The 22,764-nt window shown below is 39.9% G+C and overlaps 1 long non-coding RNA gene across 1 annotated transcript; it reads right to left on the bottom strand.

Annotated features, from left to right (window-relative positions):
* Positions 1 to 2,423: 2,423 nt before the first annotated feature.
* LOC136011162 (uncharacterized) lies at positions 2,424 to 11,012 on the bottom strand. The gene is made up of 3 exons (XR_010611248.1): positions 10,949 to 11,012; positions 6,478 to 6,571; positions 2,424 to 2,693 (listed from the first exon to the last, which is right to left on the bottom strand). It is a non-coding gene; the product is annotated as an uncharacterized LOC136011162 (long non-coding RNA).
* Between the last annotated feature and the right edge of the window lie 11,752 nt (positions 11,013 to 22,764).

Here is a 22,764-nt window from a genome sequence, read left to right as displayed (position 1 = left end):
GATACCTGGATGCTTGCTAAGTCCTCCCAGTTGCTGGGCTTTAAAGTCTGCCAGACGCAGCAGTGCAAAATTCACTGCTGCATGTCAGATCCCCCACAGTCAGCATTACTGCACAGCAGGGGTCAACACAGATCTGCCATATTCCTTTTGGAACTGTGTTTATTACAACTGCTTAGAAGCTGAGCAGTCGGATTACATTAAGGAAACCTCCTGTGCTTCTATTATTCAAGATGATGGCCATTGTTGCCACCATCTGCTCATTCATGCTGTCATCCCCTTCCCAAAAGCAAAAGAGACAAAAAGCAAAGGATATGACACTTTTTAATACCTTCTCAAGTGGGACTGCCCTTGTTTAGGTAGGCTTCACTCCCTTGTTTCCTGTGACTGGAAGCAATAAAGCCTTCAGTTTTCCTTCTCATCATCCTTGACTAACATTGCTGCTGTATACCTTACTTCACGCATTCCTCACCTCAGACTACTTTCTTCTGTTACAGCATTCTGAAGAACTTGAACAAATATCACATTCTGGAAATATTAAATCCCCCCAGTCTCCTTAATGCTGCTGCTTCTTCCTTGGGCACAGGGAAGGCTGATGACTGTATTAGCTGTAATCTTTCCCTTTAGTAGCAAATGCAGCATAACAAGACATTTACTAACCCCACTCATTAACTCAGGTCTACCATTTAAGAACATACTGAACACAGAATATTTCTTGGCAGGTTTTGATAGTGCTCAGAAAGAAACCACACAGCAGTTATTTCTGTGCTTCACACCAACTACATTCTCCCCCATATCTGTAGGTACTGTTTAAAAAAGCATCCCCTGACCTCCTACAGGTTAGCAGACCTAGGATGATGTGGTGGGTTGGCGCTGGATGGACACCAGGTGCCCACCAATGCCACTCTATGACTGCCCTTCTCAGCTGTACAGGAAGAGAAAATGTAAAGGGCTCATGGGTCAAGGCAAGGACAAGGAGAGATTGCTCACCAATTACCATGACAGGCAAAACAGACTTGAGTTGGGGAAATTAGTTAAATTTATTACCAAATTAGAGTAGAATAATGATAAATAAAACCAAATCTTAAAAACACTTCCCTCCTTCTCCTCCCTTCTCCCCAGGCTCAACTTTCCTCCCAAATTCTCTGTTTTCTCCCTTGCAGCAGTGCAGAGGGACATGGAATGGGGCTTGTGGTCAGTTCATCATGCATTGTTTCTGATGCTTCTTCCTCCTCTGAGGAGGACTCCTCAAACTCTTCCCCTCTTCCTGTGTGGGGTCCCACCCATGGCAGACAGTCCTCCATGAAATTCTCCAACCCAAGTCCTTCCCACGGGCTGCAGTTCTTCACAAGCTGCTCCAGTGAGGGTCCCTTCCACAGGGTGCAGTCCTTTGGGAACAGACTGCTCCAGTGTGGATCTCTCCCCACAGTGTCACAAGTCCTGTCAGCAAGACTGCTACAGCACGGGCTCATCCTTCCACCACAGGCTGCAGGTGGGTACCTGTTACCCCTTTAATCTCCATGGACTGCAGAGGCACAGCCTGCCTCATCATGGCCTTCACCATGAGCTGCTGGGGAAACTGCTCCAGCACCCGGAGCACCTCCTGCTCTCCTTCTTCACTGACCATGGTGTCTGCAGAGCTGTTTCTCCCGCATATTCTCCCTCCTCTCTCTGGCTGCAATTGTTCCTGCACAGTAACTTTTTCCCTTAAACATTTTATGCCAGAGGTGCAGCCACCATCGCTGATGGGCCTGGCCTTGGCCAGCAGCAGGTTTGCCCTGGAGCCAGCTGGCATCAGCTCTAATAGACATGACGGAAGCTTCTAGCAGCTTCTCACAGAAGCCACCCCTGTAGCCCCTCCTAGGACCAAAACCTTGCTATGCAAACCCAATAGAGATGACCATACATGTCTTCTGAGATTCTGGGTAAGAGATACTTCCAAGATACTGAGGGACAGATGCTATCTTCGGAAGAAACTGTTTTCATATTGCACAGTGCTAGTTCGTCTAGTCAGAAAGGCTTTCCACAAGCATACCACTGACAGCTAGGATTGGACCCATCAAGGTGATCTTTCCTGTCAGTCACAGACGGACTGTCTGTAGAGTACAGTGACCAGGACTCTACTCTAAGCAAGGTCAAGTCAGGAGCAACACAACTGCTGTCTTTGGTAAATTCCTTGAGAAGAATTATTAGCCACTCTGAGTCATGGTCCTCTCTCTAGTCACTAAGAAAGAAATCACATTTGAAATTAGAAGAAAAACTCATTCTGACGGTTTTGTGAAATTTATGTTTGTCTTAGAACATACACTCCAGATACAATTAATGAGGTTAAAAATAGCTGGCTTTTTAGAACTATTAAAAACATTTTTTTCTATTTATTTGAGCTTGTATACTTTTTGTTTTCTCAATTATAAAGGGACTGGAAAAGAAAGTGAGCTTTTTAATAGCTTTCCCGGGTTTAATCTCCCACACACTTTGCCAGTGCACATTGTGATCAATTGCGTTAATCTGCACCATTTAATAGGAGAATATATTTGTATTAATCACAGTCATTCATTTTTCATATACTGGGAATTCTTGCTGTTGTCCTCATATTCCTGGACTATTTGGAGAAGAGATGATAGAGCCTGACCAACACCATTCAGAAATGTAGGCAGAGGTGACGGGAGAGTAACTTTTGGGAACGAGGAAAAAGGCTGAAAGGAAGAAAAGAAACCTGCATCACTTCATCAGGTTTGCAAGAGCAAACCCATAAATTTGATGAGAAAGTGACTCTATGAGAAACCAATGGTGATTTTGATGCGGGTGGCAACACTACCTCCTTCCATTTCTTCCATAGCTTCTTCCTCTCTCATCTGAGGCATGAGATTTTTAACTTTTTCTCCAGATGCAGAGGTTCTGGACTATGTCCCACTTTTCTGCAGGCAGCCCACCCATCCCTACCACTCAAAACCAGACCCTAATTCACATCTGTCTACCTCTTGGGCAGGTTGGGATCTTCCTGTTTACCTTTCCTCTAGCAAGAGAGAACACATTTTAAGCAGGTTGCTTCTGCAAATCTACTACAGGGACACCTGCAGAGGATGCACATGCACACAAATACCTACAGACATGCAGATGTCCTGACTTCCCTCCAAAGAGCACTGGCTGAGCAGGAGGCATGAACAGCCTCCTCAGTTGAAAGCAGCCAGTCAGCCCTCCAGCACAAACCAAGCTCCCTTCAGTTTGCCAGCTCAGGCAGCTGTTTGGCAGCTAGGTCCCTTCAATGAAGTTACTAAGTAATATGAAGGTAATATACACCATTCCTTTGACATTCAAAACCTGCCTGAGGTGGGGTTTTAATGAACAAAATAGAGTAGATAAGCCTTCCAACACTGGAAAAATACTAACATCATAAGAATTAAGCTGTAAATAAACCATGTCTCTGATGCATCAAGTAATGTTAGCACAGTAGATGGCAAAGGGTATGCCTGGACTGCCATTTCCTCTGTCTATTCAAATAAATGAGAGCAGTATGTGACAGCATCCTTTTGTTCTAGATAATCTGTAGCCATACGGCTTGACAATCCTCTCTCACATCCTTCCCTCTCCTCCAGCTCAGGAGCTTGCTTTTGTTTCCCAAGCATGGTAGATCTGCACACAGTTTGCCAGGTACAAAGCCTGATACACTGATACAGTAAGCGATTTTCGAATAGCAACAAGTTTAAATTTTACTAGCACCAACACTGCTGGCCTGAGCCCAGCTTAAACTACTGCTGTCTGCAAAGAGCAGCATGAAAAGATTCTTGCAACTACTCTGTAATAGCAGCTTCCCCAGCCTCTTCAAGAACCTGATTTCCACGATTTAAAGTTAATAAATCCATATAAAGCATGTTGCTTTCCCATGCCTTGTTATGTGCAACAGCTTTCTATTGCATTCTTACAGACGACTGGCACCTTGCCAACATCTGAGGCATTATTTGAGCAGACTGTCTAGGAAGTTCATAAGGACAGTGAGCTTTATGTTTCCTCAGTGACAGTATATTTATATACTTTATTACAAACAAACAACAAGATGCTGTTCATCACTAGAGTTTCACCTCTGTGGCTAGCTTTCATATGAATGTGAAATGAGAGACATTTCTGTTCAATCCTGGTCATACTCTGTGCTGCATGGAAATAAAAAACAGCACCAGGATTCTTGTCTTACTACCTTAAGCTCCTAAAGGAGAATTCAACCTCAACTGTTCAGTTTCTAGGTAACTTATATATTGATGTAAGCAGGTATAGGACACATGAAACTGTATTTTGACAGCCAAGTGCCGATTAAGTTAATTTTCAGAGACACAGACAAAGCCAACTAGGTGAAAGAGAAAAGAGTTTGTCAACTTAAGTAGCAGTGACTGAGGACAGACTGTATAAAATGCCTCAGTAACTTAAGTTTTTTTCTTGCCCTCATCTACAATTAGTCCCAGTGTGAAAGGGAAGGATATAAGTTAGAGTTGCAAGCAGCCAAGAATTTTTCATATACCACTGACAGTTTAATCAGCCTATTCTACAGGCAGACCTAGAAAATGCTGTAAGCAAAGTTGTGCAAGGATTGTCCAGTGAAGGCTCTGGCCTTCAGAACTTTTAAAAGAAAAGCAAGAAAAAGTATTTAAAAAAAAAACCCAAGACATTAGATTTGCAATCACAGTCCAGAAAAGGGAAAAAAAAATCACCAGCAGAACTTATCCCCTTATGAAATTCTTAGTTCCTCAATTTCAAAGTCTTCAAGTAGCAAGAGCTAAGGAACCCCTTGCTAGCTAAGCCATCATCTCAGCCTACTTCATTTTTGTTCAATAATTTCTGATCTTAAGTATCCAAATATGAATTCTCTTCAACTGGTTTTCTTTTATCTTAAATCTCTCAAGCAGAGAAACATCAAAATAATTCATATTTCTATTTCCTTTCTTTCTTTCAAATAATATCACCTTGTTCTTCCTAGATACAGATATTTAATTTTCCAAACAAACCAATTAAAAAAAAAAAAGCTTCAAGGCCAGCAAAAATTAGGGTAGAAGCAAGGGGGGGAACAAACCCAAAAAATTTAAACTATTATTTCAAAACTTCTCCATTTTCTGAGGTAAAAGTTAAGTTTGAAGAGGTGTTTTTTCATACAGAAAATGATCATTTACTTTAGGATAAATACAGAACTGAATTATCTATAGTTACCAATTTCTGAAATAAATATTACCATACTAAATGGTGTTTCTTTACATCACAAAGCCTTAAACTGTGAAATACACAAGAGATTGCTTTCTAAAAGAATACTCAGGATATTTTTTCCATTGGAATTGCCTGTATAAGCAGTTATTCAACACACAAAAATACTTTCAGGGTCAAGCCATGAACTAAAAACCAACCACCCACCCAACCAAAAAAAAACACAACAACAACAAAAAATTATATACACAAAGCATCCTTTAGAAATTCACTGCAGTTGTCAGAAAACAAAATTACTTCATTTGGTGTTTTTTCAAGCATGCTGATGTTTTTGTATTGTGTAAAACAAATAAATCATGACAACCTCCACCCACATTATCTCATTTCATTTTTGTTTTTGATGACAGAAATCCAACATCCCTGTTCATAACACATTATACCCTTGTGATGCAGTGGGAGTTTTAAGCAGATAAAGACAACTTGGAGAACACCTGAAGCACAATGGTGTTGACAGTAATGCAGATATGGATTCTGAATGTGGAAGCTGCTCTACTTGTAGGACTGGGTTACCGTTAGCGCTCCCTGATCTACCACTGTACAAGGAATCACATTCCCACAAGGCATGCACAAAAACCTAGTCTCAGAAGTACAGCTTTCACATTCACCAGTCGATCCTGTAAGGATAAAGCTAATTCCCAGTGAAAGTTTTGTCAGAGACTTGCATATATATTGCCAGATCATTGCTTATATTTCCTACACAGGATTTACCCTAGTGAAGTTAAGAGCTCATGCTTCACCTCCACTAGAATTCTATACACAGGCTACATATTTCACAGGGTTTGTTTTGTTGTTGTTTTTTCTTAAAGAAAGAAGAAAATTCACTAATCTTTGCTGTGAAAGCTCATACACAGATTGAATTTGAGAAATATAAACTATTATTCTTCACAAGAGATAAATGGTTCCTGACCCCTACATAAGAGCTGTATGTGTCAGATATGTTAATGTGTGAGATTTTAGCCCCATACAGTACTATAGACTTCCCTCACTGTTTTATATCAGTAACTTACTTCACTGATTTTCCTCAAGCTCTGGTAACCTAGAGCCTGTACCTAGCCAGACAGCACACTGTGATCTGACTCCTCCTTTCTTTGCCAAAAAGGAAAATCGGCTGGTATTTGCTGACCATTTAAGGACAAAATAGCTCTCTGTGTTACATGTCAACATCCACAGGCAGATTCCCTAGTCTCTTAGCACTTGTCATTAAGTAGGTTACTTATACAACTAATTGCGAAGTACCTTTAGAAGCTGATAGCTACACTCATCACACCTCTGCAGATCACAGGACAGTGCTCACCATGGAAGCGCAGGGAGAACAGAGCTCTCTCCTCACCTGAAAAGTAAGTAAAACCGTGAGCGGAATACACTCACGTAACCAGCATTTCCTGAGCAAGGAGACTAAGTACAGTCATGTGTACACCAGAGATAAAAAAGCACTTGAAGGGCAGTGAAAGTTAGTCATGCTGTTACCCTAGTGGGAAGAAAAGGAATGCAGGCCACTAAGGCCACAGTGACACTGCAAGGACAACGACCACAGTCTAAGAATTTAGATTTCTTCCTGTTGCTTTTACTCTGTACTCACTCCTTTGCAAACAAGGAAGATTTCACAGACTAAACACTTGGTTTGTATCACATTGCTAGACCCTGAATTTTGGGTTATCACTCACAACAGATGTTTTTACCTGTTGCATCTTAATTCACATAGAATTTAAAAAAGCTGCTCTGTTCACAATGACATCTACACATATTTAAGGACATTCTGAAGTTCCCTTGAATCAGCACTTAAAAGCACTACTGACTTTCACCCAGTTCTGATCCATTCCAGGTAAGAGTTCAATTTAACCAAATGCCAAAGCAATTTGATGAAGTGGGTCTTATGACTAACTAATTGGGCCTTACAGAGTGCCTAAACCAGCACATTTAGTTGCCAGCTCTCTAGACTAGCCCTGGACTTATATTTTGCATGCATCCCAGGGTTTTAGTGGAAGAATCTAGGACAGGACCTGGAAAGTCACCATCGTGGGGATGCCAACATAATCCAGATCTCAGTACCTTACATGACTGATGCACAGCACTCACTTATTCTCACCTATAACCAAGAAGAAACACTAGCATTTCAACATCATTTTATAAAGAGCATAAAAGGTTAATAGATTAAGCAGAGAACAATTATGCCACTGAATGTGAGATTTTTTTTCACTGCAGGTATGAGTGACAGTATTTCATAAAATGTGCAAATTATGACTAAAAACCCTGAACACCAACTTAAGATGTCTAGATGAAAAATTCAACTGGCAAGTGCCATTCATCCCAACCAAATAACTTCCACACTGTTAAGCAAATGACAAGACAGTAAAGCAAAATGGAATTTAAAGTGTTTTTTCTTCCCATTCCAATGAAGCACAAAATCTGAATCTCACTTCTGGTCTCTCAACAACTTCTGCTAATATTGCCACTGATCAGGCACTCCAAAGTAGTTAATTAGTTGCAAGTAATACATTCATTCACAGTTTTTCTTCTTGGCTGCTGTTCATTTGATCTTCAATATACTATACAATATGAAACTGTCAGGATATTACTTAACATTATGCCATAGAGAAGGGTGTGTTAGAAGAAGAGAGCTTTTCACAGCTTAGTAGATTTTCATGGGAAAAAGCTGTTTGCAAGCAATTTGAATGGGGAATGCAAAATATTCCTGAAGGATTTCAAGAGGTTAAGCCTGTGTTTAACCTTTCACCATACCAGCAGGCCAAGTCCTTAGTGAATACAAATCACTGGAGCTCTATTTCAATCAACAAAGCCAGTTCAGAAATCAGCCTTTTTCTCTCTTTCCAAATCCTGCCAAAGCCCTCGGTATATAACATTTGGGTTTTTTCAGATCCCCTTCTTCAAATTCGGCCTTCAGTAAACGCTCAGAGAATCCATTCGAATACAACTCAGACTTGGGGTATTTTAGTGGATTTGAATTTGCTTGCAACCTTTAAAGTTGCTTGTCGTGGGGGGAGAGGCTAAAAAAGGCAAAAAAAACAGCTCCTTTTATAAAAACATCGAAGTCAAAGGAATAAGCACAAGATCTTGGCACATAATAACAGTTTTACAAACAACCTGCTTTCACGTATACCAAATACCTTTTTTTAAACAGAAACCAGGCATACAACCCAGGTATTTTCTTCAACACCGACTAGCCCTACGCAGGCTCTGCAGGCACTGAAGCCAAGCACAGCTGCACGTACCTTTCGCTCATTACTGCCTGTGCACTTGGCAGCCATTTATACGCTATTTTAGAGACGCAGGGTCTAGAAGATGAAGCTTCAGAAAAACGCTTCGGCAGCTCAGGACCACCCCCACCCCTCCTTCCCTCACACTGCTTGCCCCAGGGAGAGGACCAGCACTGAGGCACGGAGTTGTGCCCCCTCTTCGAATAAGAATCAGCACCACATTCAGCCTTTCCGAACTCTCTTATTTCTTGCTAAACAAAACCAAACAAAACCAAACAAACAAAAATTAAAAAAAAAAACCCAAACAAAAAACCAAACCACAACCACCAAAAAAAAAAAACCAAACCGCAAACCAACAACACAACCTCCTGCCATTTCTTTGTCTGCCTTTGGGGCATTACCACAGAGCCAGCTTCATGAGGAACCCAGCAGCTAAGCAAACCAAAGTAAAGCCCACCTCCATCCACCGGCAGCCACCATCTTCCCACATCGAGAAACCCATGAGGCCACCCCTGACACGGAAAGCTGAACTCCTTCATGTCTGACTTCCACCTGAAGCAGAGTTCCGTGGGTGCGGAGGCCCCAGCCAGGCAGGTGGGCTGCCAGGGTACCCTCACAGCCCACAGCAGGAGGCCGGCCCCTGTCGACTGGCAGCTTGAGCCTTGTTGGGTGAGGTGCAAAGTGGGGTGACTTTGCTCTTAAGAAACAAAACCAACAACTACAGCAACAGCTGAAACTGCAACTGCCAGGGGCACATTTTCCTGGGTATGAGAAGAAAAGGGCAACACAGTGAGGGGACCCTAGATGCCTTTTGAGCTTGAAGAATTTAGTCCCATGAGGTTACTCCTTAATGTTTTACAGGGCTCCTCCTCTCCAGTTCGCAGTTCAACGAAGAGTAAGGAGCAGCCAACACCGGCAAGTTAAGTGAGGGGAGCACTTCTCCAGGCCCATCACAACAGAGTGCAGCACAATTGATTTTGAAAGTATCACTGACAATGAAAGTTGCAAGTGCCACTGAAGAGGAAAGCAAAACCATCTTGTTTGTAACAGTGAAGCAGCGATGAAAGCATCAGCTGGCTTGTTCTTTGCTCCAGCTTTCATTGCTCGCTTGTCTGGGATATTTCAACCTGATACTCCCACACGAGGGCTAGTGTTTTCAGCATCAGGCATTCTTTCTGAAGCAGGAGGGAGCTGTGCTCTTTGGTTAGTGGAAAGAACTCCACCCAAGGACAGTGAGATTCCAAGTCGTTGGCTCCTGTACCTCAGGCAGGCACTGGCCATATTATGACCAGGGAATGGATGTGGCTGAGTGGCTCTAGTGACAGCTGAAGAGCTGAGGAAGATGTGTGCTGTATGCTTGGGGTGGTAAACCTCATTTAAAAATATGAGAAGCAGGAGTGTCTGTAATCTCTTTGAATACATCTTACCGAGAAAGAGAAAGGTTGGGACTGCTGCGTTGCTCCTACAGCCCTGTCAATCACACTGCTGTGTGTAGTCAGGACGTGACTGATATACCCTGACAGAACATATCAAAATGCCAAAAGAATTGAAACATTGGAGGGCTTTTTTCTCACTAAATGATGTGACAAGATCATGTTATTTTGAAATGCCATGATCTTTTGGAAAAAACAAAATTTTAAGATTCAAAAGAACATTTTTTTTTTAACTTATGAGCCAGTAATTACAAAGTTGAACAGCAGCATGGAAGCTACCAACTTCTAACCTGATGGCTCCAAAACAGACCATGAAAAACTAGCAGAATAAGAAAATAAATCCTCACATAACTCACACCTTCAAGAAAATAGCAAGAAAATAAACTAGCTAATCTGTACTGAGGACTGGGACAGTGGGATACCTGGGGGAGAAAAGGCTCTCATGTAGTCAGGGGAAAAGAATTAATTTACCAGCATGCAACCTTAGGCTCCAGATTTAACAAGGTACTCTTAAACATTGACAACTTCAGTCTATAGAACACTTGGAATATGAAGCAGAGCTTATAAACCATTCATATGTTCAAATATATTTCAAAGACAAATCAGGGTGAACGATCTTCTGGTTGCTTTGTTTCTATAGTGGTTGATTTGTTTCTATAGGCTCAGCCTCTGACATTTATGATTGTAATTTTTACACAATTCTCATTTGAAAATGAACAAACAAGCACCCTTGGAGAGAAGACCGATATGAACACATCATAAACATGAGAAAACACCATGACAAAAGCCCACAAATAATGATGTCAGCACATTCTCCTGAGGGCTTAGTCCTCAAGTGCCTCAAGCAGAGCTCCAGAGGACAGGCATTCATAGCTTTGTTCTTCAGTAATGGGACCCCCTTGACTGCAGGCAACTGCTGACACCTTTGGGAATGACAGCACCCCCAAACACTTGTGGCAACCTCAGCATGCCTTCAAGACACTTATCCCATGTCCTATCCCATCTGCTCCACTCACCACCACCCTGTAAGTCACTGCAGCCCTCTGTGGGGTGTATTACCTGTCTCCCTCAGCCACCAGCAGTATTTTTCCCTCCAACAGCACATCAGTATGAGTCAAGAGAGGCTGCTACCCACCTGCTTTACAGCTATCCTTGCTCAAGGGTGAAAACCACCTGACATCCAGCAGATGCTTTATTTCAGCTGCTCTACTTAGCCAAGGCTTTACCAGAGGGAGCCAGCAACAAACTGGTTTGCATTAGCTTGCAAGAATGATTAGGTATAGTCAGAATATCTCAAGAGTATGTACTGAGCTTTGTTACACCAGGGAGAGCAATTAAACAGGTGGGCTCAGCACAGTCAGAGCCCTCTGCCTGCATGCTCCCCATTGAGAGTTACAGCCACCCTATGCCTGATTTGACCCAGCTGTTTTATGCTTCTGTGTGTGGGGAAAGCAATGAACCATCATTTTTCTGCCTTAAAAATTGACAAATATCACCTGTATTTATGTGTTATAAAAAAAACGATGAAGGTGATAAGTTTCTTGGTAGGAATTTCTAACGGGCCCAAGGTAACTAAATATCCATTTGCCACTAAATTTCAGTCAGATTTAGACATTTAACTCCTTTAGGTCCATTTGAAAGTCTCAGTCCAAGACTAACAAATCGCAACAATGAACAGCAGCATAAACTGTACAAGTAAATTGAAATCAGTTCAGCCTTAACTACCATATATCTAAAGTTTGCATTAATAAAAATATAGTTTAATCAAAGTGAGAGCATGCCTTTATTGCTGGTATTATTCCCAGTTTCCAAAATAAAGCACCTATAGCTGTGGTTTAAAGCAAGTATGTAAAGATAACAAATTACACTCAGACAATTTTTCCAGTCACTTGAATTGCCAGACATACTCATATTAAGTGAAAAAATATTCTTTCAACTGTTTTTTATGACTTGTGAAATGTTCTGCTTTGTAATTGGTCTTCTTTTATAGGCATTATTTTAAAGCATAGAGTCAAGGTACTATGATGTTCTGAGGATCTGCTGTAGAGCACAGTGATTACATCTACTTTCTTCCATCGCAGTAGTTATAAAACAAAGTTTACAGTCCCTACCCTACAGTCCCTGCATCATCCTCTTTGACACCATTTGCCTTAAATCATGCACAGGGTCAGAATTTAAGATTGTTGAGGGAGAAACACAGACAGAGTTCTACGATCATTTAAATTAATCTCTTTTTAAGTTGTTGCTGCCTTGGCGAATACCTCAGGGAAAAAAAAAAAAAAAGATCCAATTATTTTTTTAATGGACTAGATATCAACAATACTCTGCATACCAGTCAAAACACAATTTTTCTAACCTTTGGGCTTACACTCACCACATAATGGCTAAAAATCTCTCTGTGCTTCTTTTATTATTATTATTATTGTTAGCACCCACAATGTGGATTCTAGTAGAAGAAGTGAACAGGCAATTTTGCTAATGATGCATGAAGTAGAATAAATATACTGTAATTTTCTATAACTGCAATATATTTGGTTTTGGAATGCTGACTACTCTGAAAAAAAAAATGTTTTAACAGTGGATTGCAAAATCTTTTTATATAGTCAAGCTTTCTACACAAACCCCCACGTAACAGGAAAGAAAATATTTTCCGCTGTTTTTCTACTTTAAATAGCTGTGCTACATATTGTAAATTCCACAGCAGTCATGTTTGCCATCCCATAATCAAGACTAAACAGGAATGTATTTTTCACACAATACAGTCCATAACATTATGGTGGCCATCCACACGGGTTAACTGCACTTTCTCAAGTGGTTTAAATAGCCTACAAAAGTAGAATATGTTTGATACAAGAATAAAGGGGGCAGTTGGATAATGATATTTATTCCTTATCTTTATCTATTAAGGTGAAAGGTTTTAGTGTTGAATGTATTATTCTAAAAAGTCTGTTTGATGTTAAAAATCTTAGAATGGGGTGCCTGACAACAGGGTGATAAAGCCTTTTGAATTCCACAGAAGAAAAACAAGTGTGCTGTAATAAAAACATAGTTTGCGTAGCCACAGAGAAAGAGAGGACTTGACTTCATGGACTAGATTTTCACTTTGCCTAAATATACTGTGTTCTCCTGAAGTCAGTGTGGCTATGCCAATATAAACAAACTGAGAACAATTAGAACCTAGAACAAAAATATGTTAGAAATTGTATTTAGTCTGGATGCTGTCTATGTGTGCCTACTTTCAGTCAGACATAAGGAGCACATGATTATATGAGCTTTGACATTAGAAGAAATATGGCGATTAAAACTATGTTGAATGGAAGAAAATCTTTTTAGAAAATAGTGGGAGCTAGTGGGAGTCACTCATCTTTCTCATTCTCTGGTAAATTTTTCTCTAAAGGGAAATCCAAAAGTTTCACAACAAAACCTTGTTTCCTACTTACTTGGGTTTCATAGTTGATAGGCTGGTGTATAAGCTCTTCCTGAAGCTTTTCCAGAGTTTAGGTACTCATGACCTTTCTTTCCATTGTGGATTCTCCAGGTTACATAGTTTGTGTTTGTGATACATCTTCCCTCCATTCCCAAAGAGGAAGAGATTTTCCTCTTCTCCCGCACTGGCATTCATAATAATGAAACTGACAGGGGTCAAGTAGTTCAACAATTTGTATGGCAATAGAGGATGCATACACAAAGTGTGAAAAGGTATGCTGCTTCTCCATGGGAAAAGCAGACTAGCAATAAACCTGTAAAAATATCTTGAAGAAAAACTTCACCAATCTCTTTTCCTCAGGCTCTTTATAACTTTCACTCTTTGGGTGACCATTTGACTTTTTTTTTTCGGTATCTGATATATTTTTCCTCTCTCTCTGTTCTTCCCTCTTTTCATTTCCACTCTGTCTCTTTTCACTGAATTGAAGTGGAAGGAAGAATGTTTGAGCATCATTAGTTGGTGGACCTCCAGGCATGTATCACATTGTGAGAGACATCACAAAAACCCAAACACTTCAGCTAATCCTCAGGACTGACTGCTGGCACTGGCGCCTAGCAGACAAGTGCTGGAATTTCCAGAATATTTTCCTGCTGAAGATGCTGACAACCTGTCAAACAGAGTGCTCACCAGCATACATGTGTCACTGAGGCAATACAGATTTTGCCAATCCAGAGTGCCATTCTGAAAAAGTCAAGAAAGGACTTTCTGTCCTGTCTTTTCTTAAGGTTATTTTTGTCTTTATTGGGAAATTGATCAAAACGACAATCAATTAATTTTTGTTTTGATCAGAGGAATACTATACTTGCTCAAAATGCCATTTAAAATTGTGTCTTGCAAGTCGTTTCAAAACTATTCTCAGTCCAAAACAGTTCTGAAATTCTAACCATCCCAATCCAAGCTTAGCATTAATTTAGTATATTCAGCCTCCTGCATTTGGCGCATACATCCGCAGCATTACCACTTTCTTTGTAAGTGGCCAGAGCTAGTAACTTTTTATGTTTTAATTTTTCAAATCTAGATGTCTTTTTATGTCCTATGCCTATAACATTCAGAAATCTACAATGCTCAGGATAAATCCACCTAATGAAGTCAATGGAGTTCTGCCAGGTACAAAACAGTGCAGAAGCTGTCTCCCTGTTCTCATGATGGAGTGCTCAATCAGCAAGAGAAATTGCTGCCTAGCTTTGGCAAGAGCACTCAGATGCTACTGCATATATAATATTCTCTTTAAGATGACTACAGTTCAAGAACCTTCATGAAAGATTATTTGCTTTAATTAACAAAAACACTACATGCATAGCTATAGCATATCCTCAAAGACGAGCTTAAAATTCAGTTAAAGTCATTTGCTGAAAAGAGGTTAAGTAGAGGCTTTCCTGTAAATCAAATTTATATAATAACTTGTCACAAGAGCTTCCTTATAAAGGGAGAATAGCACCAGAAGGGAGAGTTTCGAGAATTTTCCAAATAAAAGAATAGTTGACATAGGAAAGCACCTCAGGAGATTGCTCAAAACAGGGTCAACCCTGAGCAGGTTGCTCAGGGCCATGACCAGTTGGGTTTTTAAATATCTTAGTTTACTAAGCGGGATGAGGCTTCAGGATAAGCTCAGTGACTCATACTCTCAAGTACTGCTTTAAAACTTTGAAATGTTGATGTGTCCCATAGAAGACTAACTTCTGAAGTTCACTATGGACAATTTACACTTACATCTTAGTTGAACCTCTATAGCATCAGTTACTGATGATCTTTAGCATAGGTCTGAGCAAATAACATTTTATCTTCATAAAGACCAATTACATATTTTTGGAAGGAGCTATTTATAGCTGAATGGTTTGAGTCTGTACAGACAACATTCTGATTAGAATCTCTGTTAAGCTGTATTTGGATAAATAAATCCAAACTTTCTGAAGAACAAGCGTAAATATATACATAAATTATTCCAGTTAAAATGGAAAAACTTAACTTTTAGCATTTGAGAAAACAGCCTTTTCTGGTCATAATCAAGGAAGATTGAAAAAGAGCCCTAGTTTGCCTTTGTTCCATATTCCCATACATTACTTCACTCTGGACAATGGGAAAGGCTCAATGGCTTCAAACAAAATCCTTACTGGGGTGAAGCAGCCCTGTAGGACAGAGTGTTTCCAGTTCCGGTCAGTTCTGATGAGCAGAGTCTGGTATACTGAGTACCACTGGGCAAGCCTCTGCAGATTGGTGCAATGACCAGAGTGGAGGCACAAAATTTAAAGTTAATGTAAAAAGCCGGATGCATATCTTTGACCTGAAACATGATTTTATTTGCAGAGAATCAGCTTGAAAATACTTTTATTAGTACAGCCACAGATAAAATCAAGACTGCTTAGTTTTGCCTTCCGCTACAGTACAGTGCATTTTGTATGCTTCAGGTATATGCGTGGAGCAAATAAATTGTGCAACTACAGCATGCAAACCAGATCTGATGCGTGCCACACTGGTATGATTTAACATTGTATAAATGCCTGACAAGTACAATAAATAAACCAGATCACATTAATTGCTTTTCTAAGTCTCCTAAAATCCATGGAACTTATTCCTGAGTGAGTATGGGTCCTCTAGCCAGAAAGAAACAGCAACCAAGACTTCCCACTAGCCACTTGCAGCCTCCAAAATTGCAAACGTATGTAGGAGATCTAATTAAGGAGACTATGAAACCTGCATTTCATTGCATAAATAATCTTTGGAAAACTTCTTTAAAAAATATGCAGTCACCATGCACACTTCCCAGAAATTCCTCTGGTGGAATAACAGCATGAATTAACACTTGGAATGTGTTAAAAATACCTGAAAAGATTAAGCATTCCACCTTGAGAACATAAGTACTGCCAAAAATCAGGAGCATTTAAAATTCTCTGGTGAGAAACACCAGGATATTAGTAAACTGTGCACATGTACATGCATGTAAAATTAAGACTTGACGCTATCATTTGTTAGCATACACTTCACTACCTCAGCTTTACTCTCTTACACAGAGTTCACTGGGACATGGACTCTCTCTCACTATGCTGAAGGAAAAGCCCTCCACAAAAATGGCCTTGACTACAGAAAGGACATCTATCTGATTTTGTGATGAACACTAATCCAATACTAGTACTACAGGACTTACATAGCTGAATTGAATTCATCTTTTCATGAAGCTATCCTTAAATAACATCATTTCTTGTATTAATACAGTGAAATAAGATACAGAAATTAATACCATCCTAAAATTTGTTAGAGCACTGATATCATTTTATGATTAAAATTTAACATCACTCTATGCCTTAGCATTATTCATATTATTTTCCAGTCTAACAGTCACGGGAAGATTATACAGTCCACCCAGACAGGGGATTTATAGCAGGCAGTGGAGAACACTGGTTTAAGATGTCTTTTAAAACATTTCAGATGTGGTTGTCCATTATAACAGGCTTTATTTTCTTCCTTGCCTGTTTGCGAATTCTTTTGAGATTAAGAAACTTGATCTTAGTTTTTAAGACACGCCAGCACATTCCTAGTGCTCTCCCAAAACGGTTTCCTTCCAAATCACTAATACTTCTTCAGACTGATAAATCAGAATTGATAGGGCACTGGGAAAAAAAAAAGATAAAAAAGGAAAAGATTCTGAACCTTTCTTCCCCCTCTCTCCATAAGAACAGGTATCTGCTCTGATGTAAATTTTCAGCTCAGTGTAGTGATAATTGTTGGCAGGTATTTTTTTTTTCCATGAAATATGCTCTTCATCTTCTTGAAGTGCTTTATCATTTTGTCCAAAGTGAATTTATTTCACCTCTCTGGACTTCACAATTCCAGCTTCTTCTTCTGCCCTAATAAATGTTATTTTTAGCATATTTTTCTATCACTGAGTGACAAGTAGGTTGAACACTGTTTCCTAAAGAAGACATTTCAGCCTCAGGAGCTCTCATGTTTTGGGAGTCCAGGAGCCAGATGGACTCTTTATCTCATTGATGTGTTTCTTTCTGATCTGAGAAAAAAAAAATACTCCTTTTCTTTTCCTTCACCCTGAAAGTGACTTCTTAATCTATTGCCTTTTTTTGGAGAAAGGTCTTTGGTAATAGTCTACTCTCAGGATCTTTTTAAGCATTTTTCACATATAGGAACATTTGCCTGCTTCTTCTGCCTAGAAGGGTGTTTAGGTCTTTATGCTCCACCAGTATGAGTCACATTTATCCCACCGAAGTCAGTAGAAACACGCTACTTCACAAAACCTGAGGAAGTGGCCCAAGGTCATAAATCTGTGGTTACTTTAAATTGAAGATGCTTTTAAAATGACTCACTCAAAGTTTTCTGCACAGAAAAGAACATTTTTATTTTTTTTTTGTGGGGGGGTGGTAAATGTCATCCTTCCTGAGAACAGGAGTTATAGTGAAATTTATGTCTTCTGGCCCCTTAACTGCATTAGTCAGCAGTATGCAGTGTAAAGTATTCTTTGTCTTAGTAAATCAGGATCCCCCTAATCCTATCCTTTCCTCAGATTCATCATGCCTCATAACTCTTCCCATGAAGAAGGTTCATGTGCAGGGCTGTGAAGAGTGGTGTAAACAGAAGGGGAAAGCAGAGTGATGTTACAGTTACAGAGCCAGCACTGTTTCCTTCTGCATCTCTGCATGGCTTTCGTAGGCAGTATCTGATTACATCATTGTATGATTCTATGATCTCTGTCTTGTGCCTCACCAAATTTGGCAATGATTAAAAAAAAGGGGGTGGGGGGATAAACACCCCAAACAAACAAACAAAAATCACCACAACAATAAGTGTTCCAGACAATCTGGTTGTTTCCCAGAAAAGTTATTCTCAAAATTTTACTTACAATTTTTATGTGCTCCACTGTTATCCTCTGCATTAATTCCCTGAATAAACTCCTGAAAGTGAAAACTGTGGAAACACTCTGAAAACCGAGTGATTTTTAGAATGATCATGAAATCACAGAACCACAAAATAACTGAGTTTGGAAGGGACCTCGGAAGGGATTTAGTCCAATCTCCTGCACAAAGAGGGTCAGCTGTAGGGTCAGACCAGGTTGCTCAGAGCTTTATCTAGTTGTGTCACAGAAACTTTCAAGGATGGAGACTGCACAATGTCCCTGGGCAACCTTCACGATTAGACTGTTTTTTCTTTCAGGCAGGTTGAATCTCTCTAGTTCCAATTTATGCCCACTGCCTCTCGTCCTCCCACTATGCACCATTGCGAAAGAGGCTCTGTCTTCATAACATCTTCCTGGGTTCCAGCGGGCTGCTGTTAGGTGCCTTGAAAACTTTCACAGCTCTAGGCAACAAGCCCCATAGCCTCACCTTACTGGACAAATGCTCCAGCCCCACAAGCATGTCAGTGGCCCTCTGCTGAATTGCTTTGGTTTACCAGTGTCTTTTCTGTATTGACAGCCCAAAACCTGACAGAGCATCCAGATTTGTTCTCACTCTCCTTTCAGTCTGCTGACTCTGCCATGGTTTGTGCAGCCCAGGATGCTGTTGGCTGCTTTGCTGCCAGGGCACACTGTAGATTCATGCCCAGCTCGCTCCTGCTAGGACACCCAGGTTCTTCCTTCCCAGCCACAGGACTTTGCATTTCTTACTCTCAGGTGCCTTTGTGCTTCTCATTTGGAAACTTAATGAGCCTATACTCTATCGCCTCCTCCAGGCCATTGACAAAGATGCTGAAAAGGATAGGTTGAGTAGGTACCCCTGTGGTGCACTTGTCATGGGTCTCTGAGTAGAAGACTTTCCCTGAACCTTCTGTTCATCCAGTCAGGTCTCCACTCACTCTGCAACATTCTGACCTGGATAGAGTAATACCGTAGAAGTGCTGCAAGCCTTGCTACTGTCTTTAGAAAATGATTGTATTGAGCAATTATTACTTTTGGAAAAATACAGCATGGAGAGAACTTTCTATGTTTCACAGTTAACTTTACAAAATGTTCTTTTAACTCCAGTATCCTGCCCTGCCTTTAGTGGTTTTGATAAACTGTAGACCTAATTTTGGTGTCACACCAGGTCTTCACTGGAGTAACACCACTAACTGTCACAAAATCTCTTGATTTACATCAACGTAAGTGTTATCAATGTCAAACTCTAACTCTCTCCAAGCTAAGTGACTCAGGGTAGCAATAGTTTATCATTGCTTTTTTCCAGGCATGTTGTCAGGATTGTGCAATGTTTTATTTGTGGTGAAATTAAAATATTCTGATGAGATTTGGGTTTCACTGTATGTGCGTTTCTTTGAGTAAGAAGTTTGGAGCAAAGCATTAGAATACTTTTGATATGACATGTGCACATCAGAACAGATGATGGCTCTGACTCCTGAGCAGTCCTGCGGCACTTGCCATTGTTTTAGTTGCTCTGTTTCCATATTGCTAGTGTAGTCAAAACCAATTGTTTCAATTAGCCCTTCAGAGTAAAGCCATGTCTTGCATAAATACAATGATCCCTACAGCAATATGTAAAATGTCTCTTTTCACATCTCACAGCTTCTGTGTTGACTTCTGCAGAACTGTAATTAAGTCTAATTAAGTAGACTTACGGAGTTACACTAATGGTTATGTATAAGTACATGTCCCTCACAGCCATTTGTTCAAGACATTCTTCATATCATTTAACTTGCTTCAATTATGCATATTGTATTTTGCCTGCTGATGTTTTTGCATGATAATTTTATGAAAGTAAAAGTGGCCTACAGGATTTTCAGTATTATTAACTTGAGATCTAAGAGATTTGACGTACAACTTAGTTTCTTTCCACTACTTTTTAACTCAACTGTTATTAAAATTACTCCCTGCACTTAAAACTTATTTCATTTGTATTTTAATTATACCAGAGTAGACACAAGATAATGAGAAAAGAGATGAAGTTTAAATAAAAGTTTTTCTGTATTTTGGTATAAATAACCACAAAGTTTTGAAAATGAAAGTTTGAGAATGGACTTTATATAGAAATAAACTCATTTTTATATTAAAGAATATTGCTTGCCTTACTCACACAAGTTGTATTTTGCAGACAATAGATTTACTAAATTGCCTGTCTTTGCTCTTCAGGAACACTGCGTACACAATGTAAAGTTGTTAGATTCAAGAAACGTTAAACTGTTCAGCTAAAACTTGATGAGCTAGCTTGAAGGTATGTTTCTTTTTTTTTGCTTACTTGAAACAGTAGCTTTTCCCACCAGAAGATTAATCCAGTGTTCATCTTGTAGATGTAAACAATTTCTGAAAATAAAACAAACAATGCCCAAACCAACACCCAGAATTAAATATGTAAATTCTCAATCTTCAGCCACACTCTAGTGTTACCAGCCAAGCCACCTAAACCAGTGAAAGCAACTATAATAAATATTAGCAACCTGTTGCTTAGTGTAATCCTGGATTTAGGACTTCCTATTGATGCAAAACACATCTATATGTATGTTGTCTGAGGGGAAGCATCTGTAACACCTCATTATGCTCTCAACTGCCCGTAGTGTTTGCAGTGTGGAAGGAGCTCTGCTATACATTTTTACATTTAAGACACAATATATGTGGACAACATGGGGTTTTTAACGAATCCATGGTATATATATGGATATGGATATGGTATATCTAGAAGCAATGAGAATGTATATCCGTTATGAAGGCTTGATCAAGACATAAAGAGATTAAGGACTACAGAGACCCACACTAAAACCCAACAGTTCATCTCCTATAGAGACAGACAGGAGGAGACAGAAGATGGCTTACAGAGTGCTAGCATAGCATAGTGGGGAAATTCACACAGGCAATAAAATTACAACGGACTTTTCCTGTGGGGAAAACCACAGAGGCCTGTGTGACACATCTGAACAAACATCTGCTTGTATATCATAATTAGTGTGAGAGTTGACAGAAAGAAAGAGTAAAAGCTGGCCAGTGTTCTGAGGTAGATACATCTAGACCACCTCCAGAGGATACTCTACCAAAAAGACTGAAAGACTTTTAAATGCAAAAAAGCCTCATTTAGTCTTAATAAAGCCTGAAATGTTTCCTTTAAAACAGAGAGAGCTCAAAGCACTGTGTGTCTTTGCTTTTAATCAACTCAGAATCTTTCTAAGTAGCATCGCACTCTGTCACCAGACCCCTTCAGCCACAAGGAGGTCTGCCTATATGTTCACCACCTCTCCCGGTAGTCCTGTAGGAGATACAGGCTCTTGGCTTCCTGCTATAACTCAACTGTTTTCCAAACCTTGCTGTTCCACAAGCCTGCTCCCCCAACCACGCTCAGTGGTTCTCCACTATCTCCATGGGTCCCAGGATTGCCCCAGGGGGTCCCGTGTCACCCTATCTTCTTAGAAGATCGTAGCATACTTTGTGAAGAATACATGTGTAAAGCAAGTGCGATGTGTCAAATCTGTTACTTTTTTCAATTAAAGGGTTATGGCTGAACTGAGTAATCTAGCAACCAAAAAGAGCCAAAAATGGCTTGAGGTACCAGAAGGAGCAGGTGAAGGGGTGATGGATTTCTGAAACTCTAGACTTGGCTGGACGTGGTTTTGGCATCTTAGGGCCTACCCTTTCTGTGTCACTGAGGTAGAGACTAAGGAAACATGAGTTACGTGGTCACAGAAGTCCTGATGTTCTATCAAAGAGAAGCCAAACACTCATTAAAAGAATTCAGTCTTAAATGCCTATTATCTACATAGATGAGTAACCTACATCAGGGGAGGAAGTTCAAATGAACTGAAATTAAGAAAGAGATGCATGAAGAAATTGAACCAAGCTGATATTAAAAATGAAATGAAAGGCAGTAGAGTTAAAAAAAAAGACAGGACTGTTTAAAAATGAAAGCACAAATGAACTATAAGAAAATTAATTGTGTCTGTTGTTCTTTGGGTACTTAGGTTGCTGTTTTTAAAGGTAAACATCTATGTTCCCAAACTATGCAGAGGAGTAACAGGCTTGTTATCTTGTAGAATTATGAAGTCCTTCTTAAAGAAGCATCAAGAAATGTAACTTTGCTCAACTTGTTTGACAAATAATTGTATGCACAACTCTGGATGACAGTTATGTAACTTCCCCCAGGCTTTTGTATGGCCGACAGTTGTCAAAGACTCAAATTAGTAAACTTTTCAGATTAATTCAATCTTATGTGTCAATCATCTAAGACATTATTTATACCTTAAGGGGAACAAACACAAAAGAACTACCCCCCTTGATGCATTCTACTTCATTTTGTTTTGTTTACTGCCTTTGCTGTCGGTATCATATAGATGTTATTGTTCATTTTTGTATTTTTAGAGCACTCCTTTTAATATCTGGCATGTGACTGCCCTGCAGTGAACAGCAGTAAGAAGCTGTCAGTTTAATAGGCTTGCTTACAGATTGCTCTTTCTCTGTGCTGTCATTGTATGT

The sequence above is a fragment of the Lathamus discolor genome, chromosome 3, assembly GCF_037157495.1.
Source record: "Lathamus discolor isolate bLatDis1 chromosome 3, bLatDis1.hap1, whole genome shotgun sequence".
Taxonomy (NCBI): domain Eukaryota; kingdom Metazoa; phylum Chordata; class Aves; order Psittaciformes; family Psittacidae; genus Lathamus; species Lathamus discolor.
This window is presented reverse-complemented; position numbering and strand designations above follow the sequence as displayed.